Source organism: Odocoileus virginianus, chromosome 8 (assembly GCF_023699985.2).
Source record: "Odocoileus virginianus isolate 20LAN1187 ecotype Illinois chromosome 8, Ovbor_1.2, whole genome shotgun sequence".
In the NCBI taxonomy this organism is placed as follows: domain Eukaryota; kingdom Metazoa; phylum Chordata; class Mammalia; order Artiodactyla; family Cervidae; genus Odocoileus; species Odocoileus virginianus.
In genome coordinates, this window is record NC_069681.1 from 23,998,562 (window position 1) to 24,025,766 (window position 27,205).

Sequence of the window (27,205 nt, forward strand, 5' to 3'; positions counted from 1 at the left end):
CCACAGTGTCCCCACAGTGTCCCCACAGTGTCCCCACAGTGTCCCCAGTGTCCACAGTGTCCCCACAATGTCCACAGTGTCCCCACAGTGTCCCCACAGTGTCCCCACAGTGTCCCCAGTGTCCCCACAGTGTCCCCACAGTGTCCCCACAGTGTCCACAGTGTCCCCACAGTGTCCACAGTGTCCCCACAGTGTCCCCACAGTGTCCCCACAGTGTCCCCACAGTGTCCCCACAGTGTCCCCAGTGTCCACAGTGTCCCCACAGTGTCCCCACAGTGTCCCCACAGTGTCCCCACAGTGTCCCCACAGTGTCCCCAGTGTCCCCACAGTGTCCCCACAGTGTCCCCACAGTGTCCCCAGTGTCCACAGTGTCCCCACAATGTCCACAGTGTCCCCACAGTGTCCCCACAGTGTCCACAGTGTCCCCACAGTGTCCCCACAGTGTCCACAGTGTCCCCACAGTGTCCCCACAGTGTCCACAGTGTCCCCACAGTGTCCCCACAGTGTCCCCACAGTGTCCCCACAGTGTCCACAGTGTCCCCAGTGTCCCCACAGTGTCCCCACAGTGTCCACAGTGTCCACAGTGTCCACAGTGTCCACAGTGTCCCCACAGTGTCCCCACAGTGTCCCCACAGTGTCCACAGTGTCCACAGTGTCCCCACAGTGTCCCCACAGTGTCCCCACAGTGTCCACAGTGTCCCCACAGTGTCCACAGTGTCCCCACGGTGTCCCCACAGTGTCCACAGTGTCCACAGTGTCCACAGTGTCCCCAGTGTCCCCACAGTGTCCCCAGTGTCCCCAGGCACCCTGAGCCTGTCCAGACACCCCGCTGTCCAGGCTGGAGGGCCCGTCTGAGACGAGGGTGAAGCTGAGCCACGCTGGCCTGGCCACAGTGAGGTTCTGGTGAGGCCTTGGGGGGTGAGGGGCAACCCTCAGAGGTGGGGAGCAGCACCCAGGCCACGCGAGGGGAACAACCCCTTCTGTGCGTCGTTTTCCTTCTGCGAGCACAGCCTGCCCGAGGACTCCTCTGAGGCCTCACGCGGAGCCCCCCAATCCCGGCCCAGGGCTGGTGCCGCTCTCTGGGGTCTCCCGGTCCCAGGGCCAGCCTGACATGGGCTCCTGGAAAGGGCAGGTCAGCAGTCAGTGCTGACGGCCGGAACCACGGGCCAGGGAGTGGGCCAGAAAAGCGCAAAGTGTCCCCACCTGTCCCTCATCGGGCGGAAAGCGGGGCAAGCACGGTCTCCAAGGGGCTGTCCGGGGCAGGGGACATGGACCTGAGACCCCCAGGGCAACAGCAGCGCCCACCTGCTCATCTGCCTGACCGTGTGTCCAGGGCTGCTCCTCTCAGCTGCAAATACCCTCCATGGGCCCGAGAAGTGGGAGCCAGAGCCTTGGATGCAGGCCGGGGGGCGTGGGTGGGCGGAGACGCCGAGCTTCCTCAGCCCACAGGTGCCGGGCGCTGGGGCAGAGACCTCCCACCTCCGGCTCATCCGGGCCCGGCCCCTGCCGGCTCCTCCCAGGCCCTCCCTGGCTGCAGGCAGCTGCCCTCGCCTCAGTCCACACCTTGGCTCATCCTGGACTCCATGAGCTTCAGAGAGTGAACAGGGCCCTCAGACCTGGGTCCATGCTTCCCGAGGAGCCTGGCGACCACGTGGGCCAGGAGTAAGACTCCAGCATCTTCAGTGACCAGTACTGACTGCCACCCCAGGGCTGCACTGCTGGGCCCCCACCCCAGCCCATGTGCGAGCCCTGCTCTGGCTCCACGCCCACCGGCCCCAGCCCTACAAGCAGGCCTGCCTCTCAGCTCTCCCGGAACAAAAGGGTCTCACCCAGACCCTCCTCCAGGTGTGAGCTCGGACCTCATTACCCGGGGCTTCTGGGGATGTGTGCCCCAGTCAGTGTCCAGCCGCCTGGGGGCCTCCCGCCGGGTCCGTGCCCCCCAAGCAGGGACTTCCCTGGCCTGGAACACCAGCCCTGGCTCCTCTGTTCCCACCGGAATCCTGCCAGGGTCCTGCCAGGGCAGCTCCGGTGTCACCCGGGGCCGTGGAGTGGCGGGCGGGGAGGGGCACTGGGTGTCAGTCTGACGGGCAGCCTGCAGCCCAGCTGCTGACACACGCGGTCCTGGCCCCGTTACACCTCCGCCCCAACAGGACAGGACAGGACGAAGCAGGGCAGCTCAGACACCACGGCCCCTGCAGGGGTGCTCAGTTAACCCGAGCTGACTCAGCCGACCACTGGACCACGCTAATAACCTAACCCACCTTACTTCTCAACCCAGCGGACTGCCTACCCAGCTGACCGCGTTCGATACCTACTACCTAGCCCTTGAAACTACTTAACCCAGCTGACTGCCGATCCAGCTCACCACCTGCCCAGCTGACCATCTGCCCAGTCCCTCTAGACCGGCGGCTGGCTCCCTGGGTGAGGGTTCTGCTTATCACAGGGACAGTCCCTGGGCAGCCCCCACCACGCTCAGACACCCCCGTGGAGAACAAGCCAGATGCATTGTGGACATGAAGACTGCAGTGGGAGCCACGCCGATGCTCTGAAGCGACTCTGGAGGGGCGTGCAAGGCTCTGCGTGCCTGTGGACGTCTGTCCTCTTGCTCTGTGATCCTCCGCAGCTGGAGTGAGCTCACCCAGACAGCCTTCTTGTTCCCTCTTCCCTGTCAACCTATCAAGGGGAGGTTTCCTGAAAGCAGCGCTGGCCTCATCCCTGTGCGCTCGTGTATGCAGCTGGCTGTGTCCGCGGCCTGGCTCGCACACTCTGGGTGACAATGCACCAGCCTGAGTCTGCTGCTCACGGCGTCCATCTGTGGCTGCTGGCAGCACTCCCAGGGCGTGCCCTATGTCTGCTACAGGCTCTTACTTTCCTAATTAATTAAATTGGGGAACATTTCCTGGCTTTCTGGCCCCAAAAGATATTCCAGGCTCAGCTTGTGTTTTCCCTGACCCACTGGGGAGTGGGACAGGTGGGGGGCACCCATTCAAAAACGAGAGCTCACAGGGGATATTCCAGGCATCACTGAGAAAGCTGAAAGGATGTTCTAATAGGAACGTCGATATCATGGTCAAGAGCAAGGATGACCTCTCCCCAGGGAGGAGCTGGGGGCCTCCAGGCCGGCCAGCAGGGCAGCTGCGGGTCCAGGGGGGCCCTACTCTGACCCTGAGGAAGGAAGGAAGGGCAGGCAAGCTTCCAGGGGCCTGAGGCTCCAGCTCAGACTTCCCCTCACGGGGGGAGCAGGTGGGCAGCAGGCCCTGTACCCCAAGTCTGTGATGTCCTCAGCTCCTGGGTGTCCTGGGCAAGTCCAGAACACACAGCCACTTGCCTGGAAGGTGGCTCTCCCCCCAGAGCCTGAAAACGTTCTTCCTGAGAAACCCGGCCCAGCCTCCCACACCTGGCCTCCACCTGGCCTCCCACACCTGGCCTCCCTGCCTGGCCTCCCACACCTGGCCTCCCACACCTGGCCTCCCCGCCTGGCCCCTGCTCCTTGAGACCCTGGCCCCTCCCCCACAGTGGCTCTCACCCAACACTCACCTAACCTCAGTGGATGACCCATTCAGTCCTCGTGTGACACTTTTGGAACAGGCGCTGCCATTCGCTCTGTCCTGCTGATGGTGGCCGGGGCCACGGAGAGGTCAGCACCCTGGCCGGGGCCACACAGCAGGCGAGCTGGCCGGCAGTTGTGAGGTCGGTCGGGGCCTGGCCCTGCCTCCGTCTTGGGCACACAGGCGCAAGGCCGAGGCTGGGCTGTGTTCAGGAAGGCTCCGTTGTAGGGCAGCTGAGCATCCAGAAGGGACGGGGTGGCAGGTGAGGGCCACCGGGAAAGTGCTGGCCGTGGGGCTGGCTGAGCCAGGACAGAGGTAGGAGGGGAGACTGCATTCCTGGAACAAGAGTGTCAAGGTGGGCCACGTGGAGACCCCACGCCTGAAGCATCTGTGTCTGAACTCACAGACCAAGGGGGACATCACCTCACTGGGGACAAGGGCTTGGCGGGTGGGGTTAAGGTGGGGCTCCTGTTCTGTGGAAGCAGGCCGCTGTACAAGCTGGCTGAAAGGAAGGCAAGGGAAGGCGGGGCTCAGAGGCAGGCGGGGCTGGAGATACTGTGTTGTTCGGTTTGGACCCCAAGGTCCGGCCACCCATGCTGGGAAGAGAGGATCCCCGGAGGTGGCCCTGCAGCCCTCAGAGCCCAGCACGGCCTCGACTGACCCCCAGCTACCGACGGGGAGGCACCGAGCTGACGGGGTCTTGAGCTGTGAAGCCTGTGATCAGCGAGAGCTGCTCTCTTGGGGTCGAGCCGTCACTCTGGGGCCTGGCCAGCAGCGAGGAGAATGCAGAATCCGGGGTCGCAGTCCAAGCCAGGACCCTGCAGCCTGCCTGGCAGCTCAGGGCTGAGACATGCTGGACTCTGGCCTGGACAAACATGGGCTCTGCAAGCAGCAGGGTCTGAGCACAGGACCGGGAGCCCTACCATCAACCCTGCTTCCCTTCCCGCTCACTGCCCCGTCCCCACTCCCCACCCCAACCCCCAAACCCCCAACCCCCCAACCCTGCTGGGGGCTGGTCCCTCACGGACCCGCACTTCCTGGCACTGAAGTTGTGTCTGTCTTTTCCAACTCTGGGCTCTTGAAAAATCCTCTGATGAAAACCTATTGTGTGTGGATGTCTTCTCCACAAGCACTAAGGAGCTTCTAGCTGGCTGCAGTCCTGCCTTCACCAGCTCAGTCCCACCCAGCCCTGCTGGGTTTTAGGAAGCTAGTCATTTGTGCAAATTCCATGCAACAAGGGGCTTTTCCAATCGTGATCACAGTTAGCGAAGTTGCTGGGTTTCAGCCGACCTCTGGCGCCGGGCCTGGCATGGAGAGGGCGCTCCATGGCTGTGTGCAAGCTTGTGAAGCCGAGGCGCAGCTCCTCCGTGCCAGGCACTTCTCCGGGGAAGCAGAGAAGATGTGCAAACAAATGCACGTCCTGGCCTCCAGCAGCTCACAGCCAACAGGAGCCCCGAGCCTCCTGAATGCAGTTTACCCCAAACAGCAGTTGCCATGGCAACAGAAAGCCAGCAGCAGGGCCAACAGCACCCCCAGTTTGGCTGCTGAGAGACAGATGTCTGGGAAATCAGGCTACCAACCCTTTCCTCACTAAAGGGGAAGAAGCTGGATCTTCTGGGAGAGATTTAAGAGGACAGTCTGAAATCCAACAAAAGCAAGGGCTGCGGAAAGAGGCGGGCTGCTGGGCCAGAAGCCAGCCCCCCAAGGCTCTGTTTGTTCTGGCCTCAGCCAGGCTGCACTTCGCAGCAGGCAGACAGCGGCCAAACTTTACTGGTCAAACAGCACACAGGGGCCAAGTTTGCTAGGAGAGCAAACAGTGGCCCGGGGCCAAAGGCGGCTTTGGGAGCTGTTTTCCAATTTTCCTCCAAGCAGCTGGAGATCCTGGGGTGGAGGCTCCCAGTTGTGCCTGAGGTCTGGGTCCTGACCCGGAGCTGAGACCCCAGGGAGACGAGGACAGGCCTTCCCATACTAGGACCCCAGGCAAGCCTGGGGGTTGGGGTCAGAGGAGAGGGAGGCCCACTGACTCCTGTGAGCAGGTGGGCGGGGAGCTGGGCGCCAGGGCCTCCCGGGATGCTCCTCTGTGGCTCTCACCTGCCCAGGCTCAGCAGCCCCATCCCGCAGCAGAGGGTGGGTCTCTTCTCATACCTTCACTCCGGATGGCTACAGGAGACCCTCTGCCAAGGTGCCTGGCCAGGGGCACCATGGCTAAGCAGTCAGCACTTCACAAGTGGCCTGTCGGAACCATGAGCTTAACCAGGCCATCTGAGGCAGGGGTGCCACGCAGAGGCCCAGGCCACGATCCCCAGGATCTCATGAGGGCTGCCCAGGTGCTGTGATGGGGGAGGACCCAGGCCTGGGCACTGCAGCCAGAGGTGGCCGGGCTGAGACCCCGGGAAGCTGAAGAGATTGGGCTGAAGGGCCAGGTTGGCCCTGGGTTCCAGACAAGCAGGAGCGAGCCTCCCCACGCTGGGTGGGGGCGGGTGGGTGGAGTGGGTGACGTGCGGACATCTGAGGACAGAGTCCAGCACACGCCCAGGTAGCCACCCACGGCCCTGTGGGGACACTGCCTGTCCAGGACACCCGCAGAACAAGACTGGCAGGAGGGTCTGGCCCTGGGCCCTCTGTGGTTGCTTAGTTGTTCAGTCATGTCCACTTCCTTGCGACCCCATGACTGCAGCACGCCAGGCTTCCCTGTCCTTCACCATCTCTTGGAGCTTGCTCAAGCTCATGTCCATTGAGTCAGTGATGCCATCCAACCATCTCATCCTCTGTCACCCTCTTTTCTTCCTGGCTTCAATCCTTCACAGCATCAAGGTCTTTTCCAATGATTTGGCTCTTTGCATCAGGTGGCCAAAGTATTTGAGCTTCAGCTTCAGCATCAGTCCTTCCAGTGAATATTCAGGGTTGATTTCCTTTTGGATTGACTGGTATGATCTCCTTGTAGTCCAAGGGACTCTCAAGAGTCTTCTCCAGCACCACAGTTGGAAAGCATCAGTTCTTCGGTGATCAGCCTTCTTTATGGTCCAACTCTCACATTCATACAACTGCTAGAAAAACCATAGTTTGACTATACAGAACTTTGTCAGTACCTACTCACATTTTTTAAAGTACTTTTTTCATTGGTGTAAGATTATCAAATTAAAATTAAAGAGCAATAAACTGAATGCACCTGAAGTGTGTAATTAGGTTGGGGTGTGTGTTTGAACCCAGAAACCTCACTGTGTCCATCACACCTCTCCAGGACATCCTGAAAGCCAGGTGTCTGCCTGCAACCGCAAGTTCTGTACGATCTGAACCACACATGTGGGCTCTTTCCAGCCCGGCTCCTTTCACTCAGCTTTGTGACTTTGAGACTCACCTGTCCTCACACATGTTTCTTCCCTTTCATTTCTGAGTAGCCTTGTGTTCCATGAGGCAAACGTGTCACCAGATGACAGACATGCCATCTGTTCATGGCTTCAGTGATTCCAAAGGAAGCTTCACGTTCACACCTTGGTGTGGACATAAGTTTTGTCTCCTGAGTAAACATCAAAGGGTGGGATGGTTGGGTGGCAGCGCTGTGTAGGTTTCTGTCATTTGTCTTTTTCTTAATAGGAGGAGTTTTTAACAGCAACAAAGTCCAACTGATCAATTTTTAAGATTATTTCATGCTTTCTGTGTTCTAAGAAATCTTTACCTGTCTCTTGTGTTTCCTTGCAGAAGTTTTGTGGTTTTAGACTTTACATTTATATGTAGCCCATTTGGAGTTGCGTGTGTGTGTGCTGTAAGAGACAAGTGACATGTTTTCTCTGTATAAGGACGTTCAGTGGACCCAACACCGTCTGTTGGAAAAGCTTTCTCTTCCCTTTGCTTTGTCTTAGCGCCTTTGTTGAAAATTGATTTACCATATATAGTAGGTCTATTTCTCTTTAAAGATGGATTTTTGAAAGGAAAATTCCAAGACTCTTTTTTCCAAATTTGGTCCTACGTCCTCCCCCCGCCACATTTGACTCACCTCCATCCATTCTGTTTGTCTCAAAGTTTCCTTAAAAAGTTAAATATATATCTACCAGACAACCCAAAATTGCTCTCTGGGGTTATCCTGGAGAAACAAAAATTTGCATTTGCAAAAAAGTCTGTATTCAAATGTTCACAGCAGCCTTACCTGTGAGAGCTAAAGCCCAGAAACACCTACGTGTCCTTGCATGGTTAAACAAGCCCTGGTCCATCTTGGAAGCAGTGTATTGCAATTACATTATGCTCCTGAAATGACCAATTATCATGATGGAGAGAAGCCAAAGGCTGGGGAGGGACAACATGAAGGAGTCCTCTGTGGGGATGGAAGAGCTTCATGTCCTGAACATGGCTTCAGGGTCTACACGTTGCGGGATCCCTGCATAAGACACCCCGGAAGGAACGTGTGAGCCTGCGAAGACTGGCCCAAACCTGTGAGCTCCTTAGTCTAGTTAGCGGTGTTAACTGTGCTAGCTAGTTTAGTTAATGGTGTTAACTGTCCTCACTAGCCTAGTTAGCAGTGTTGGCTAGTTTTAATGGTGTTACCTTGCTAACTTGTCTAGTTGATGGTGCTAACTAGCATAGTTACTGGTGTCACCTGTACTAACTAGTCTAGTTAACGATGTTAACTACATAAAGCTCCTGGTTTTGAACATTTACTCTTGTCAGGTAAGTTTCCACCACTTGCGGAAACCCAGCAGTGGGGTGCGACTTCTTATGAAGCTGTAATTCATTCAAAAGGCAAAACTAGAAATAAACATACTTAGAAATAAATCTAACAAAAGTTATACAAAAGACCCATAGGCTTAGAATGTAAAAACACTGCTGAGAGAAATTAAATGAATAAAGAAATAAATAAATATTTATTTAAATAAATAAAGAAACATTGAGTTCATGGAGTGGAAGATTCAAAATTGTCAGAATCATCAAGAGGCCAATCTCCCCAAATTAATCTGCATAATCAGCACAGTCCCAATCAAAGTCCTAGCATGTTTTTAGTAGAAATTAACATTCAAGCTAATTCTAAAATTTGTATAGAAATGTATAGGACTTAAAGTAACCAGAGCAAGCAGGAAAAAGAACAAGGATGGAGAATTTACACTGCATGATTCCAAGATTATTTTAAGTAACGCTGGTCAAGAGTGATATATCATCACTATAACAGACAACAGATGAACTGGATAGAGCAGATTCCAGAAACAGACCTGCTCAGGTGCAGTCAGCTGACTCGACAAAGGTGCTGATGCAATTCAAGGGGAAAAAAACAGTCTTTCCAGAAATGACCCTGGGTCACCTGGATGTTCATCTGCAACAAAACAGAGAAAACCCCTTAAAACCCTTACCTCATTGCAAAAAGTATAATACAAAAATTCACATGAAATTAACAAATTTCAAAAATTAACCTAAAAGAGATCTTAAATCTTAATGTATGAGCTAAAGCAACAAAACGTCTAGAAGAAATATATAATAACATCATAGCAATCTTTCATTTGGGAAAGATTTTTTAAATATGATGCAAAAGTTTAAACTATATAGAAATTATCAATAAATTAAATTAAATTAACGTTTTTCCTTCAAAAGACAGTGAAGAAAATGAAAAGGCAAGCCACAGAATGGGAGGAAATATTTGCAAAACACCCAAGGCACAGCTTTTATCCAGCATGTGTAAGGAAGTGTTACAACTAAACAATAAGAAGACAAACAACTGATTCAAAAGTGAGCAAAAGATTTGAAGAAACCTTCACCAAGGAAGATATCTGGATGGAGAAGATGCACAAAAAAGGCAACAAACATCATCTAGTCAACAGAGAAATGCAGATTAAGAACATAACTAGACACCACTACAATGCAGCCCACCAGGCTTCTGTGTCCATGGGATTCTCCAGGCAAGAACACTGGAGTGGGTCGCCATGCCCTCCTCCAGGGGATCTCCCCAACCCAGGGATCAAATCTGAGTCTCTTATGTCTTCTGCGTTGGCTGGCGGGTTCTTTTACCACTAGCACCACCCAGGGAGCCACAAAGCCACTAGGAAGGTGAAAATTAAAAAGACTGACAGCAGGCGGAAGCGAGGTGCGGGGCTGCTGGGCTCTGCAGACAGAGCGTGTCAGATGGAAAACGCCTCAGAAAGCAGCTTGGCAGTTTCTGAAAAAATCAAACCCAGACTTTCCATTTCCAGGTATGTCCATTACAATCTGGGAGCCATTTAGATGTCCACCGGAGGGTGAGTGGATAAGTAATGACGTTCAAACAACACTAACAAGGGACTACTGACTGGGTGCTCAGGGTGATCAAGGTCAGGCCGTAAACACACAGGCACGCCTCCTTCATTCACAGGGAAGTCCCAAACACACACACCAGCCTAGCGTGACGGGGAGGCCTGAGCTCCTCAGGCCGGAGGGGCAGGAAGATGCAGGCAGAGTCTGGGGTGACAGCTGATCTCCTGATCACCCCAATTATGGCGACGGTCTCATGGTGTGTTTGGGCGTCAAAGCTTACCAAACTGTGCGTCCTACACATGTGAATTTATGTCAAATAGATCTCAGAAAAGCTGAAAAAGGCACAATAAGTGGCATCCAGTTGTGATATAAAGGGTTTAGGTCAGTAGAAGGAAGAATCCCGCAACAGAGGCCACGGGTCTCCAGGGCCAGTCACACGACATCACTCCATGAGTCCTGCTCAGGGGCATCTGAAGGATGAGGCGTGGACATGGGTCACACTGGTGACCGTGTCCTCCTCCGGGAAAGTGACATGGAAATAGCAGAACAGCATGATGTCCCGTTTCGGAGTGTGTGCTCCCCAGTCTACAGGGAACTTTCGTCTCCCGACACCTGCCTCCCAAGTGGCCCTGCCTCCGCCTCCCGTCCGCCCCACCATCCACCTCCCATCCACCTGGCCTTCTCCTCGAGGAACAAAGTGTGCCCCCCCACCCCCGCCTGCACAGCTCCAGACCCACATACTGTGCTCCCCTCCACAATGGACTTCTGTCCAACTCAGAAGATACTGGTAAAATAAAACTGCTGTTAGGGCAGGACAAGTAACTTCAGCACGAGGCTTTCTCTGCCCTGGAGCCGCTCTACGGGGCCCTTCAGCGTGCATTGCACACGCATCACACACGCTAGTGCCCCTTAGGAGATGCAGGAGCGCCTGCCTGCCCCCAGGAAAGAAAGCCGGTCTCCTCCTGGCACTCGTGAAGTGACTCTTTAGGAGACGACATTCCTGTCCCAATCTTGTAAGGAGTCAAGACCCAGCACTCACCTTGCTGGACGATGTGAACCGTCAGTACGTGACTTTGACGCAAGACCCTTTGTCTCGCTTATCTAGCTGTACTTCAACCTCTGAGGGGCAGAATGTCCTCAGAGATTCTGAAAGACTGTCTGCTGAGTTTTAATCCTCAGGTTGGCTCAGATAAAATTTTCCACTTCTTTTTTAAATTGGCCACTGATTAGGGCAGCAGAGCCTGTAGGCCAGGGCCCCAAGCGTCTCTGCGGTCCACGAGGGGGACTGAACCTCTCTCTTGGCGGAGACACTACTGCTGGCTCTGCCTGCTGGAGCCCCTCCATCCCTCTAGTGTGGCCAGGGCTTCGATTCTTCTGACCTTGGCCCAAAAACCCCAGCCTCCCAAGGTAGGGCTCTGGACATCTCCCTAATCAAACACAGCTGTCCCCTCAGCCTCGAGCCCTTTTCCTTCCTGGACAGAACAGTGGGGCACGGTGACCCAGGGGCGTGACAGTCAACACCAGCACCAGAGGTCCCAGAGCGAAGTGGGCCTGGGACCCTCGAGGGGCAGCTGGGCGTTGGGGCTCCCGAGGAAGGTGGGCAGGGGAGCTCACAATCACATCCTGGGGTCACGACCCATGGGGGTGCAGAGGCCGTCTGTGTCTGTCACAGGCGAGGAGGCACAGAGCCTGCCCGGTCCCCCTGGCCTGGGTACTCGGGTCCAGGCTCCGCCCTCAGCTCCAGCCTCCGTTCTCACTCAGCTGGACCCCCAGCCCCCGATGGATGTCCCCCAGGCCACCCCCCAGATGGACGGCACCTGGTCCAGGCCACTCACGCTGCACGACGACCCCCTTCCCCGGCTTAGTCCCTTGAACAAGCCTATAGAAGCCCCCCACACAGGTCAGGGATGTGGTCTTCCTCCCTGTGGTCTGCCGAGATGCCGCTCCGTGAGGCCTTCTGGCTGGGAAGATGAGACACATGGTCAGCGAGTAAGAGGATACACAGAAATTCCACTTTTCTTCTCACTGCTGGGCCTCGTTTGGAGCGAGGGTTTCACAACAGCTGGAGGAATGCAGTGCTTCCTGTTCCGGGACCTCCAGGGTCTTGTGGGTTTTACCGCAGTCAGACATCCTTTTACCAGGAAGAGGGTCTGTGTGGACATGCCAGGGGCCACCTGGGCCAGGGCTCAGGCTCCGGGATGCTTGCTGGGGACCTGGCCTGGGATGCTGGTAGAGCGGGGCCTGGAAGTGTCCGTGTGTTGGGCATGGAAGGCCACTGCCCACCAGAAATGAGGACAGAGGGCCGAGGGCTGGCGCCAGGGTCTGCTTGGCTGGGGTCTGCATGTGGCGCTGAGCTTGGCCTCAGGGACTGGAAACTCTGGCAAACGCAGACGTGACTGAATCTCCTTAGTCATCCCATGGTTGCTACAGTCTCACTGCAGCAGGGACGGCCACGGCACGAATGCTCCCCAACGATTGCTCCACAGCAGGAGTGCTCCCCGGCACGAGTGCTCCCCAACGAGTGCTCCCCGGCATGAGTGCTCCCCAGCATGGGTTCTCCCCGGCACGAGTGCTCCTCCAACGAGTGCTCCCCGGCACGAGTGCTCCTCCAACGAGTGCTCCCCGGCACGAGGGCTTACACAGCACGAGTGCTTCCACAGCTTCCTGCTCTGCAGCAGGAGTGCTCCCCAGCATGAGTGCTCCCTCAATGAGCGCTCCTCGGCACAAGTGCTCCCCAAAGGGGGGGTGACCACCCTACACAGGAGGGCCACCTGGGGGGAGGGGCAGGATGGAGGGCTTCCTCCAAGCTGGACTCCTGGGGGTGGAGTAGGAGGGGGTCCGGGGGAGAAGGCCCAGCCCCTGTCCCGGAGCTTAGGTCCAGATTCAAGAAACCCAAACCCGTGAAGGGAAGGGAAAGGAAGGGAAGGGTGCAGGCAGGTGGGGTGGAGGGACTGGGGTCTGGAGAGAGCTTGGCGGTTCCCTGCCTCTGCTGCCTCTGGGGCCCACTCAAAGACTCAAGGGCCGCCTTGTTGAGTGAAGCCCCAGCGCACGGTCGCCCCACAGGCGCAGGGTGCAGTGGTTGCCAGCCAGGACGGCCGGGTGCGGCAGAGCGAGCCCTAACCTTGCTCTGAGCGTTTTCCAGGAGGATGGAGGCTCAGAGGCAACTCCTGGGGAGACGGCAGGTGGTCTTCAGACTTGTAGGAGCAGATTCCACAGCAGCATCTACAAGAGCCTCAGCCTCTGGGGCCGATCTGGTCCCCAAAGACCCTGATACGGCAGCAAAACAAGAGCGAGAGCCGAATGGGATTTCATCTGTAAACTGAAAGCCTCAGTAACTGCCATAGTGTAAGGACGAGCTCGCTCAGAAATACAACTCTTTCTTTTACGTGTATTTTATTGATGTAAAATGTACATAACACACAATTAACTGCTTTAAAGTATATAACCCAACGGTGCTCAGTGCCTGTACGTCTGTAACCACCACTTCTTTCCACTTCCCTCTAGTTCTAGAAGTTTTTCAAAACGTTCACCCCAGAAAAACACCCCCAAACCATTAGGTAACCCCTGCCCCTCCCACCTGTCAGCCCTGGGCACCACCGTGCTGTGTCCCGTCTCTAAGGTCTTTCCGTCTCTAGACATTTCATGTAAAAGGAAGCTTACACCTTGTGAATGTTCATGTCTAAGTCCTCTCACTGAGCGTAATGTTCTCGGAGTACATACAGCCGCACTGTTTTTCTATTCAGTGGAAACTGTACTTTGAGTTTTGAATTTTGACCTTCTCTGGGCTGGTGATGATGCACTCTTGATGCTGGGCAGGGGCAAACGCCCCATTACCCCAAGGTCACGAGGACAAACGGCCAGCACACTTGCTGCCACTCTGTACAGACGGCCACTCTGATTTTCACTTTCAGTACAGTGTTCAATAAATCACATGAATTCTTCAACACTTTGTTATGAAATAGACTTTAGTGTCCTGAGCATGTTTGAGGTAGGCCAGGCTAAGCTACCAAGTAGGTTAGGTATATTAAATGCATTTTTTACTTAAATATTTTCCCTCACGATAGGTTTACTGGGACACAATCCCCACTGTAAGTCAAGGAACAGCTGTGCATGTCTGTATATATATATACACACACACATATACACTGCATTTCTTTATCCATTCAGCTAATGAAAAACATTTAAATTGTTTTCATGTATTGGGTATTTTAAATATGTTTCAATGAACATGGGGTTTCCTTTGAATTAATTTTATTTTTTCAGTGTTGGTGTTTACAGCTAATAAATTTCCCTCTGAGCACTATTATTGCTGCACCCTTAAGTTCTGCTATATTGTGTTTCCTTTTCCATTCTTCTCTAAGTATTTCCTTTCCAATACTTTGGCCACCTGATGCAAAGAGTTGACTCATTGGAAAAGACCCTGATGCTGGGAAAGATTGAGAGCAGCAGGAGAAGGGGGTGAAAGAGGATGAGATGGTTGGATGGCATCACCGACTCAGTGGACATGAGTTTGAGAAACTCCAGAGGATAATGAAGGACAGGGAAGCCTGACACGCGGCAGTCCATGGGGTTGCAAACGGTCTGACATACTGAGTGACTGAACAACTAGTATCTTCTCAGAGGAATTTTCCAGTTTCCCTCATGATTTCTTCTTTGATCCATTGGCTGTTTATGTTATTTAGTTTCTATGTATTTGCAAATATTCCTGTTTTCCTTCTGTTGTTGATTTACAGTTTCATTCCATTGTGACCAGAGAAGATAGTGTGTATGAGTTAAATTTTTTAAAATGTACTGAGAATCATCTTGGGGCCTGACAAGTGTCTCTCCTGGGGACTATCTCACATGCAGCCGGTGTGTCTGCTGGTTCCCTGAGGGCTCCTGTGGTCTGCTCCAGCTGGTTGACAGTGCGGTCAAAGTCCTCTGTTTCGCTTTTCCGGTAAGCGGCCTGAGCTGACCCCTAAAAATGGTGCGCTATTCACTCGACCCAGAAAACCCCACAAAGTCATGCAAATCAAGAGGTTCAAATCTTCGTGTTCACTTTAAGAACACTTGTGAAACTGCCCAGGCCATAAAGGGTATGCATATTCGAAAAGCCACCAAGTATCTGAAAGATGTCACTTTAAAGAAGCAATGAGGGCTTCCCTGATAGCTTAGTTGGTAAAGAATCTGCCTGCAATGCAGGAGACCCTGGTTCGATTCCTGGATCAGGAAGATCCCCTGGAAAAGGGATAGGCTACCCACTCCAGTATTCTTGGGCTTCTATTGTGGCTCAGCTGGTAAAGAACCTGCCTGCAATGCGAGAGACCTAGGTTTGATCCCTGGGTTGGGAAGATCCCCTGGAGAAGGGAAAGACTACCCACTCCAGTATTCTGGCCTGGAGAATTCCATGGACTGTATAGTCCATGGGGTCACAAAGATTTGGACAGGACTGAGCAACTTTCGCTTTCACTTTCAAGATCACAGACAGGGGTATTGGATTTAAAAAAAAAAAAAAAGAAGCAATGTGCGCCATTCCGTCGTTTCAATGGTGGAGTTGGTGGGTGTGCACAGGCCAAACAGTGGGGCTGGACGCAGGGTCGGTGGCCCAAAAAGAGTGCCGAATTTTTACTACACATGCTCAAAAATGCAGAGAGTAAAGCTGAGCTTAAGGGCCTAGACGTAGATTCTCTGGTCATTGAGCACATCCAAGTGAACAAAGCCCCCAAGATGCGGCGCAGGACTTACAGAGCTCACGGTCGGATCAACCCCTACATGAGCTCTCCCTGCCACGTTGAGATGATCCTTACTGAGAAAGAACAGACTGTTCCTAAACCAGAAGAGGGGGTTGCACAGAAGAAAGAGATATCCCAGAAGAAACTGAAGAAACAAAAACTTATGGCCCAGGAATAAATGCCGCAGAAAATAAATGCAAATAAAAGTAAAAAAAAAAAAAGTCCTCTGTTTCTTTCTTGATCCTCTTTCCAGTGTTCCTTCTATTATTGAAAGTGAATAATACTCTTCATCTATTTAACAAATGTTTGTCCATCAAACAGTTATCAATCCAGTAAATGAACTTGCAGTGAGTCACATGTGTGGTCAGTGGAACATTCAGAGAGCAACTACTGATCCATCTATGTAACAGTGTCTGTTCCCACAATATAGTGTGCAGGAAATACAAAAACAGATGACCTACTGCTCAGGCCAGTCAGTAGAGATGACCTGGGCACTGGCAGCCGTGCCACAAAGCACAAGGTCCTAAGGGCTGTGAGACGCGCCAGTGACCAGCACTGCACGTTTAAGGATCTTTCAAACCCAGCAGGGGATTCCTGATGGTCAGGAGCAGATTCAGCTGAGAACTGGCCCTGAGCTGAGGGCGGGCAGTCTGCATGGACATCAAGGACGGGTCCACGCTGGTGACGCAGGGCAGCTGTGCGGCTGGAGGGGAGCTGGGGGGAGAGGGAGCTCTGCCGAGGCCTGCTGCTCCCCTCTGCTCCTGGGTTAGTCACATCCCCCGGAGGAGAGGACATGAGCAGGCAGGAGCACGATGACCACAGGCTCCCTGCAGACAGCGGCTTCCCCCGAAGCGCTGCTGCTGCGCGGGCCGCAGGGCGGCCACTCCCGGCCTGAGCGACTCCACTCCGGCGGCGTCCTCGCCGACGCGGAGCCCGTCCCGCCTCTCCCTGGATACCTGTCTGCCGCCTCCTCGGCTCCCGGAGCAGTGGCGCTGGGGCGGACCCAGGCCCACCTTGGTGGCCCCAGCCCGGCCCGGCCGCGGGGGGGCAGGGCGCTCCTGTCTCCCGGCCTGGCCGCATGTCCCACACAGCGGGGCAGCCCGGCGGAAGGGTGGAGACGCGCTCCTGGGTAAGTGGCCGGTGGTGACCGCAGAGTCGCTCAGAGTCAGGGCGTGTGGCTCACCACAGCAGGGCAGCCACAAAGGGCCCAATGTCCCGAGGGAATTAGGGGACCTAATCCTGCCACATCCACCCAGGAATTAGCCCTTCACTGCTCAGAGGGGTGGACACACGAGGCTGTGAAAGAAGTCACTTGTTCCCACACGTTAGTAACTCAACTCCAGGGAACCCAGCTACCGACCCTCAGAGCAAGTTTGATAAGATGTTCCGACCCTGACGGCATAACATAGGCTGAAATTACATACTTGCTTCCAGGCAAATCTTAAGAAAAGCCTCTAAGCCCATTTTAAGACCTCTAGAAGGAAATCTGCTGGACACAACTCTGTGTATGAAGGCCAGGTGTTGACACGGAACAGGTCAAACATGAGCCCAGAGTTGTCCTGCAAGGGCTGGGCGCAGCACCCAGGTGCAGGGACGGGCACCTGCCCTCACTGACGTCCCCCGATGGAGCCAGCAGGACCAGCGTGAGAAGCGACGCAAAACCTTATCCAGGAATGAGTGAGAGGAAACCCACGGGCAGTTCCAAGTAAGCTTTCTGGTCCTACTGTATTTTACACTGTGGTGTGTCATGTGTATACAACTATTTTAACTATAACTTACTGAGATAATTGTGCTTCCCTTGTGGCTCAAATAGTGAAGAATCTGCCTGTCATGTGGGAGACCCAGGTTTGATCCCTGAGTTGGGAAGATCCCCTGGAGAAGGAAAACCATTCCAGTGTTCTTGCCTGGAGAATTCCACGGACAGAGGAGCCGGCTGGGCTAGTCCATGGGGTCACAAAGAGTCTGACACCAGTGAGTAACTAACGCACTAATGAGAGAATTAAATTACAAAAGATGATGTAACACTTCCCAGTTCCCCCGTCAGTGGTGGTCTCACCCCAACCTGGCAAGCCTGCACTGCGGGGAGGGGTGCTGGGTCCTCCCTGAGCACAAAGGGCTGACGTGCAAACTTACGGGGGTGCACACAGCAGCCTGTGCAGGGACGACCAGGTCCTACGGAGGAGCCCCGCGATGAGCCCGGGATCGCTGCCAGCGGCCCTGGAAACGCACAGGAAAAGAGGAGCTGCTTTACTCCCGGTCAACAGTCGAAGGAGGGGACTCGGGGCCAGTCCTGAGGTGCAGTGTGAGGCAGGAGACACTGGGACAGTGGGTCTTCTTCCTGCTCTGGGACGGCAAGCTGGCAAGATGTGAGGAGGGATGTAAAAACTCCGAGCCTCTCCACACGTCAAACCCCATGAGGAAGTGGCCTAAAGGACAAATAATAAAGCTGTACGTTGGCAAACAGAAAACCACCCACAATGTCTAGCGACAGGTAGTTCTAGGCGTATCTATTTTATGCTTCATTATCACTGACACTGGTAACATGCACATTGGTAAAAGTATGTGCAAAATACCTTATCTGAGGAAAATCAAAACACAAATAGTATACGAGCAACACCGAAAGTGTGTAAATGTGTGTGTATATGTGATTAAGTGTATGAGAAACAGGAGAACCCAAAATAGGTAAGGCCGGTTTTAAAAAGTAAGCGACACTGTGTCTTTTAATATTTTCAAAATAAAATAAAATTATCTTTTTTATTGACTTACAAGGTTAAAGCCAACATCTAGTCAATAACCCCATTTTTTAGAAGAGGAAACGTGTGGCTCAGACTGCAGATGGATGAGCCAGAGTGAAAACTCAAGTCTGTAACTCAGCACCTTGATCAACTCACAAAGCACAGAAAACATGACCATCTCCACTCCCAAGCTGAAGCCAGTTCCTGCTCATTTCAGCCTCACACATGCCTAGCAACGGACACAGAATGTCACCCTCTGCAGCAGCGGCTGAGCTCCTAACGGTGTCAGCATCTGGGAGTGGAGCCTGGTGGGGGAAGAGCAAGAAGCCCAGTCGGGGAGGGGCTGCAGCTGGGGCCGCTTCTAACCACAGGGCCTCCTGCGCCCCAGCCTCTCTTTGCGGTGGGGTCACACCCCAAAACAGGGGAGGGACAGGTGGGTGGACGGGGGTGGGAGGCAGGGGCAAGGGTGGATGAGGTGGACAGGTGAGAGTGGACGGGGGTGGGTGGCAGGGGCAAGGGTGGACAGAGTGGACAGGTGAGTGGACAGAGTGGACAGGCGGGCGGACAGCTGGGTGCACGGGGTGCCACCTGCGGCCAGAGGCCCCTGCTCCTTCCTCGGTCTCCCTTAGGTCCCACGCCTGCATCACCCACATCTCCCTTGCAGGAGAGAGAAACCCAGCACCTTCCTACCATCGATAGTTGGTCAGTACACATCAGTGGGTGAAATTCCACATTCACCCAAGAATAAAGACAGTGACAAAATGTCAGGTGGATTTGCCACTCCAGGCTGGTCCTCTCTTGATGAACTCCATCTGCAGGCTGGCTGACCACTGGCCGCGAGAGGTGGTGGTCACATGAAAGCGGCCACACAGAGACATTAACAGACAGTGACGTGAGGCAGGCAGCCCAGCAGAGGAGGCAGGGCCAGGCTCCTCCAGGAGGAGCCCGGGGGGCTTCCTGGAGGAGGTGGCTGAGAAAGTTGAGCAGGAGACTCATTGCATTTTGTGTGTTTTTTTTTTTAAAGCAGTAAAAACTAAAGGAGAAAAACTGTCACCTCTCACGTCTGTGCCAGATAAAGCCTTTACTAGGCTGCGGCTGCACAACTCCGCCCTTTGGAGTAAGGGAGCGAGGGAGGAGGAGCAGGCAGAGCGCCCCGTGTGGGGGGTGGCCTCAGTGAGCAAAAGCGCAGGCCTCTAGTCTGCTTACCTGGAGCTGGAGGGGGTGCCGGCAGTTTCCGGGCGGGAGGACACTGGCATGCCCGCCTTTTGGCGCAGGGTCAGTCAGTTCCGTCGCTCAGTCGTGTCCGAGTCTTTGCGACCCCATGGACGGCAGCACGCCAGGCCTCGCTGTCCATCACCAACTCCCGGAGGTTACTCAAACTCATGTCCACTGAGTCGGTGATGCCATCCAGCCATCTCATCCTCTGTTGTCCCCTTCTCCTCCTGCCTTCAGTCTTTCCCAGCATCAGGGTCTTTTCCAATTAGTCAGTTCTTCAAATCAGGTGGCCACAGTACTGGAGTTTCAGCTTCAGCATCAGTCCTTCTAGTGAATATTGAGGATCAATTTCCTTTAGGATGGACTGGTTGGATCTCCTTGCTGCCCCAGGAACTCTCAAGAGTCTTCTGCAACAGGCGCAGGGTCAGCCTCAGTCAAGCCCTGGACACAGGCACTCTAGCTGTGCAGTTTCAGTCTGGTCGCCCACCCACCACTGAGGGCTGCTCGCAGCTCGGCTAGAGACCCCAGGCCTCCCCATGACAGGTGGAAGGGGGTTCACTGTTCTACAGGAACCCCTTGGGGTCGGCTCCCAGGCCCAAGTTTAAACCAAGGCGGAGGCGGGATTGGCTACAGAGGCTCTAAGATGAACCAGATGCAGTCTTAAACACTGGGCCTCAGCAGCGCTAGAAATATTTGGGATGATCTCTGAAATTTATCGAGCACTTGCTACGAGCCAGGAACTAAATAAACACATTCCACACACTGCTCTGCTGGGCCACAATGACCCTGCAGAGCTCAGGAGGTCAGGGCACGCCCTCCAAGCCACAGCCAAAGCGGGTGCTGACCTGGAGGCCTTGGGGGCCGTTGTCTCTTAGGGCTCAGACATGACCCTCCAGGAGGAGGAGTGAGTTCAGGCACATCAGGATGGTCCTCGAAAGTCTGTGTGGGGTTAATGACAACGCAGCGCAGCCTGAACCAGCAGCTGCCACTGGAGAGTGCCCGTCCGTGTGACGGGCGGTGGGCGGGACGCCACACCCCTGTGAGCCCCACGCCGAGGCCCTGGAACAGCTGGCCCTCCAGGTCTGGGCAGAAGCCAGTCTGCTCCAGCCTGGGGCCGAGAACTTCTGTCCACGCGCTTTTCTAGGACGGGCTTCTGCAGAGCTTCTGTCCTCAGGACACTCTGGGTGGAAGGTTCTCACTGCTGTGATTTTCGGACCCTCCTGCATTCAGAGCCGGTTTCCTGCCTGAATCCGAGCTGTGTCCACTGGGCCCTCCCCTCGCCCTGCTGAGCCCCAGGGCCGAGCGGGCGGTTACACTCCCAGCCACATCCAAGGCAGCTTCTGCAGAGAAGGTCGGCACCTGCTGTTCTGGCCCAAGCTGCTTCCTCGGGGAGAACCTCCTGGGACCCCCCCAGGTGTGATGCCCATCCTTACCTGTCCTCCAAGTGGGGGACGATGCCCAACAGGCCGGGGGCTCTGCCCATGCTGCCCCTCCAGTCTCGCGTCTCGCTGAGCCCCCTTTTCTTCTCCTCCTCTTTCACCCCACACACTGGGACATCACTGCAGGGTGAGGTCTGCTCAGCCATCTGGTTCCTGGGGCGGCAGGGTGGAGAGACGTAACCAGGGTCAGCCTTGGCCACCGCGCCTCTAGAAGCAACAGATGGAGCAGCCGTGTCCCCTGCCATCAGGATGCAGCAGCCTCTCGCATCCTGTCTCGGGGACAACACGGCCCACAGGCCATCGTGTTCACTCAGTGAGTGAGGGCTTCACCGGGGGCTCAGCGGGTGAGGAGTCCTCCTGCAATGCAGCAGACACAGGTGAGGGATCCCTGGGTTGGGAAGATCCCCCGGAGAAGGAAATGGCAACCCTCTCCAGTATTCTTACTTGGAGAATCCCATGGACAGTGGAGCCTGGTGGGCTACAGTCCGTGGGGTCGCAAGAGTCAGACACAACTGAGCGACTAAGCACGAAGTGACAGTTGAGATGAATTTTGATGACTGCATCTAGAGGAAGAGGACACAAAGGCCGAATTCGAAACCGCCATCTGCGCAGTCCGCCAAGCTCTGGCGGCCTCCGGCGTGACCGTCCTGAAACCCTCCCTTGGGGATGGAATCCTGCCACCAGCCTGGCTGTGCTCCCCAGAGCCGTCCCGAGCATGACCAACGTGTCTGTGAGCTCTGCCGCGCAGCGTCCAGGTTTCACGAGCACCGTCTCTACACCGTCAGGTTGGTGTTGAGAGAGCTGGCAGTGCGGCATCGCCACCCCTGTAGGACCTGCTTCAGAGCTCCACAGGCGGAATGAGCCTCCGCACACACCCGAAACTTCCGGACAACGGCCACCCACCCACATCTACGCACCGACGGCCCTCACGGTCTTCCGTCTCCTGGGGTTTTACTTCCTAGGAAACCGCTCTCTATGATTTGGAACCACAATTGCAGAGGAAAGGCCTAGAAACACAGCAGGCTTATCTAATTTGCTTGCCAAGGACATGCTGCTCTTCTAAAATCCTCTTGTTTTCTGCATGCCAGTCATGGGCCAAAATGTCAGCGTCCGTCTGAACAGTCTGAGAAGGACAGACTGGTGGGGACTTGCAGCTGTCGCTCTGGGCCACCAGCTTGTGGCGCTCTGAACCGGGCAAGAACTGAAAGTGTAATTAGGACGCAGGACTTGCTCTGAGCAGAGATGCTCTGAGCTGTGCTTTCACGGGAGCGGGGCCTCTGATCACGGAGGGACTCGGGCAGGCAGCTCCTGAGACGCAGCCACAGTAAGGAACTGACTTCTGATCAGCCAGGAAGTCACTGCCCTCAGCACACGCGTAATGTGCTCCAGATGCCGCTGGCATCGCCGGACGCCAGGACTGAAGGCCGTCCGTGCACGCTGGCGGGTCACGTGGGCAGCCGGCCTCTGACCCCGCCCCACACCCTCCAGCCTTCCCTCTGGCTCCTGCCCCCACCACCGCACAGCATTCTTTCCAACCTCAGGGTCTGCTTGAACCAGGCACGAGTCCTCCTCCCACTGAACACAGCACACAGAACCAGGTACAGACCCGACACGGTGAGAGGCATTAACAAAATACGCTGTGTTTACGTCGTGGATCCAGAGGGGGACGCCTTTGACCCTCTGTGTGCCATGAGTCCCAGGCTGGCAGGAAAGGAAGGCTGACCTGCCGTCTCACCCTCACGCCGCCTGTGGCCAAGTCCCTGCCGGGCAGAGCAGGGCCCGAGGCTTCACGAGGCCTTCTCTGGCTGGGGGCGCAGAGCACAGCGCTGAGGCCTGGGCCGGAGTCAGACTGGCCCTGCGGATCCTGCGCCCGGCCCTCGTCAGGACAGGAGCTCAGGTGAGACCATCAGCAGGACGTGCGGCGCCTGTCGCCTCCGCCACTGTGTGTCCTGGTCGTCCCGGGAACAGCCTGAGTCTGAGAAACGAAGCCATGCAAAGAGACTGTCCTGTGAGCCTGAGCAGACGTCAGGGGACCGGCCACCACCCCAGGGCTGGCTGGCAGCCTGTCTGCGTCCGGGGAAGCAGAGGGCAGCATGCCGGGCGGGCAGCCCTGAGGGCTTCCGCATGTCTTGGAGGGCAGCTGTGGTCCCATGACGACCCAGCCCCCCCGAATGCCCGCCTGGTCCTGGAGCGGGGGGCCGGGCCAGACCCAACCTGTCCTCCCAACATCTGACCACGCTCCCTGGACCCTGAGACCTGCTCCCTGGGGCCCAGAGAGATGGCACCCAACTGGCATTCAGACCAGCTGGGCAGATGGCTCTCCTGGAAGGAGGAACTGAAATAAGAAAAACCTGAATGTTCTGGCTCAGAAAAATGGAGGAGACAGAGGAAAGAATCAGTGAACGGAAAGCTGAGCCAATAAGAACCACCAAATCTGAACAGCAGAGAGAAAACAGACCCGAAACCAAAACTCTCAGAACGTTAGGGACTGCAGGGCTATGGCTTTGTGTCATAGGATCCTGCAGGAGACGAGCGTGAAGATGGAGCTAGAAATGCTAACGAAAACATAAATAAGGACAGAAGCAGCTGAGATTTTGCAAAAGGCCTTAAACCCACAAAATTAAACTGAAAAAAAAAAAAAAAAAGGATTCCAAAAAGGAGAAATCCACACCAAAAACCCAGCAAAGTCAAACTTCTGAAAGCTGAAGACAAAATGAAATGATGTTTTACACATTTAAATCAACAAATTTAGAGAACCACTCACATTACAACATTGTCTCATCAGAAAGTAAGAAAACCTAAAGGATAGAGCCTGGCATTTTCAGATGCGAAAGGAAGGGTAGGTCTAGAGGCCTGTATCTGCGATAACAGCTTCAGGTTGAGGGGAAATCAGAGAATCTCAGCTAAAGGGAAACTAAGAAGACATGATGCAGAAATCCTTAACAAAGCATTAGCACATAGAATTCAGCAACATGTAGGAAAATTTTATGCCAGGAACAACTGAAGTTCATTCTAGGGATGCAAAGCTGTTTCAATATTTTTAAATCATCCAATGCAGTTCACCATATTAACAGACCAAAGAAGAAAAATTACATGATCCTATCAGTAGGGGACACACACAGAAAACCATTTGACAAAAATCGGCACCTATTCATGCATGATAAGACAAGTACCAGGAGTAACATCATGAATTGGGCAGGGTGGCAAGAGTCAAGCCCAACATAAAAAAAAAAAAATCAACTGTGTCTTTATGTATCAGTAGAAATACACCTACATGTATATGGTCAAGTCATTTTCAACAAAGGTGCCAAGATAACTCGGTGAAGACAGAAATAAAGGTGCCAGATAACTCGGTGAAGACAGAAACAAAGGAGCCAAGAGAACTCGGTGAAGACAGAAATACCTTTCAGCAGCTGTTGCTACAACAGCTGGATATTCAGGAAAAAATCAGCACTGACCCTTACCACCCTGCACACAAAGAATAACTCAGAATGGATCTTAGCCCTGAATGTTAAATATAAAACTATGCAGGATTTCCAGGAGAAAAACGTGCAGTTTGGGTATACACAAAGATTTCTTTGGATCCTAAATGCACAAGCCATGAAAGAAACTTGACAAACTGGACTTCATCAAAGTTCCAACACCTTTGCCTTTGGAAAAGCGACATTAAGGAAACAAAAAGGAAGTAGAGCAGAAGAGGAATATTTGCTTTTCCCTACACAGAAAGACATTGATGTGATTTAGCAACACTATCTGATGAAAAAATACTGACAACGGAAAAGAGAAGGAAATATCCTTAACATGTTTTTGCCTTTTACTTTGGTCGGAAAGCCTCCTGAACATGTGCTCATTGCCAGGTTTATTCTCCTCTCTTGGCTGCACGTCTGAGCTCATAAATCCTCTCCATGAAGACAAGCTGCCTCCACCTGGAAGCTGCCCAGATGTTTTTGCCCAACACATTTCAACATTTCTTTAGACTTAGAGATAAGCAAAGAGAAGGGGGTGGGGAGGAAAGTCTTACTGCATTGTTGGGCCAACTGCCCAGGGCAAATCCTTCCACTGGGGTGGGAAGGGGAGGGAGGCAGGGAGAGGTGGAGACCCCCAGGCAGAGAGGGGTAATGCGCACAATGGACCCAGACAGGAGTCCCGGACCCTGAGCCCAGCTGGTCCTGGAGACCACTCTGGGCTTGTGCTGAGCAAGCTCTCATAAAGGGGCTTACGACTGAACATCCGATCCACGCAGCACCAAGCCCAGGTCAGGCTCCCAGACTGTGAAGCGGCTCAGACTTCAAGTCCAGGACAGGAGGCGACTGTGGACTGTGGGCTTGGAGGGGCTCCTGATGAGGCGATGAAGCAGGGACAGAGCGGGGTCCCCGGTTGAAGCACACAGCTTTCAAGGGTCATCAGGGCCATGGCAGGAAGCCTCTCTGTGTCCACTGTACTCAGCGGTCTAGAAGTCCCACCCAATGCAGTAAGACCAAACAGAAATAAATAAGAGCTGGGACACCAGAAGACGAAGGGAGGGGTGGAGAAAGGAAACAAAGCTACTACCACTGATATGTGACGTCTCTAAGAATGTCTGTATTATGGTTTTACACACATCATCTGGGGCCCTGGGAGGTAGGTCTAATCACAAACATTTTACAGACAAGGAGCCAAGGCTTTCAGAAGGTAACGAGTGGCATTGGGAAAACTGAATACCCACATGCAGAAGAATGAAACTGGACCCCTGTCTTATATCATATACCAAAGTTAACTCAAACTGGATAAAAACTGTAGAACTCCTAGAGGAAAACACAGAGGGAAAGCTCAATACTGGTCTTGGCAAAGGTTTTGGGATTTGATACCTAAAGCACAAGTGACAAAAGCCAAAAATAAACAAGTCAGACTACATCAAAGTAAAAACTTCTGCATGGCAGAAGAAATAATCAACAAAACAAAAATGCAACCTACAGAATGGGGGAAATGTTTGCAAATCATGTATTTGGTAAGGGATATTGTTGTAAGGAACTCATACAACTCAACAGCAAAGCAAATAATTTAATTTAAAAATGGGCAAAGGACCTAAATACACATTGTCCAAAGACAACATACTTTGGACAGTGGTCAACAGGCACATGGAAAGATGCTCAGCATCACTAATCATCAGTGAAATGCAAGTCAAAATCACAGAAAGGTATCTCCTCACATTGTCAGAATGGTTATTGTGAAAAAGGCAAGTAACAAGTGTTGATGAGGATGTGAGAAAGGGAAGCCTCATGCATTGTTGGTGGGAATGGCATTGACAAGACATGGAAACAACTTAGGTATCTGTCGATAGGTGAATATCATATTATGGTTATAAGTGCTATACACTGTAACATACATATATACATATATTTATCACATACATCACATTTTATTTATCCTTGATTACCATAAGTATACACACATATGTATATTGGATAATATGCATATGTAAAATGGATAATCACTCAGTCACGTCCACATGGACAGTAGCCCGCCAGGCTCCTCTATCCACAGAATTCTCCAGGCAAAAATACTGGAGTGGGTTGCCATTCCCTTCTCCAGGGGATCTTCCTGATCCAGGGATCGAACCTGGGTCTCCATTGCAGGCAGACTGTTTACCGTCTGAGAAGGACTGATGCTGAAGCTCCAATACTTTGGCCACCTGATGGGAAGAGCTGACTCACTGGAAAAGACCCTGATGCTGGGAAAGATTGAGGGCAGGAGGACAAGGGGGTAACAGAGGGCGAGATGGTTGGATGGCATCACTGACTCAACAGACATGAGTTTGAGCAAACTCCAGAAATTGGTAATGGACAGGGAGGCCTGGCGTGCTGCAGTCCACAGGGTTGCAGATAGTCAGACACGACTTAGTGACTGAACAACAAACTGGATAATAATTATTCAGCCGAAAAGAAGAGGTAAATTCTGCCATTTTCCACGACATGGATAAAACTTGAGACCATTACGCCAAGTAAAAAAGTCAGAGAAAGGAAAACACAGTATGATCTCACCTGTATGTGCAGATCTAAAGCGTCCAGTTCACAGAAATGGAGAGTGGAATGGCTTTCCCGTGGGGGCTGGGCTTTCAAGAGATGTTGGTCACAGGATACAAGCTTTCCATTACAAGGTGGATAAGTTCCAAGGGTCTGATGGGCAGCCCACAGCAGCACCAGCAGTTAACAACACTGTGCTGAATATGTGAAGTCTGCTGAGAGTAAATGTTAAATGTTCTTAGCACACTTGGAACAACATGGTCACTATGTGAGGCGACACATGTCAGCTAACCTTAGTGATGATCATTTTACAATAGATACATGCATTGAATCACCACATTGTAC

General features: G+C 53.5%; 1 long non-coding RNA gene across 2 annotated transcripts; it reads right to left on the reverse strand.

Annotated features, from left to right (window-relative positions):
- Window positions 1-8,381: 8,381 nt before the first annotated feature.
- Window positions 8,382-27,205, reverse strand: LOC139036301 (uncharacterized). 2 transcript variants are annotated; one of them, XR_011489024.1, is made up of 5 exons: window positions 26,879-27,205; window positions 20,853-21,011; window positions 19,411-20,759; window positions 17,603-17,895; window positions 8,382-8,847 (listed from the first exon to the last, which is right to left on the reverse strand). It is a non-coding gene; the product is annotated as an uncharacterized lncRNA (long non-coding RNA). The 2 variants fall into 2 exon arrangements; XR_011489023.1 differs by lacking the exon at window positions 26,879-27,205 and adding an exon at window positions 21,303-22,275 and having other exon boundaries at window positions 20,853-21,215.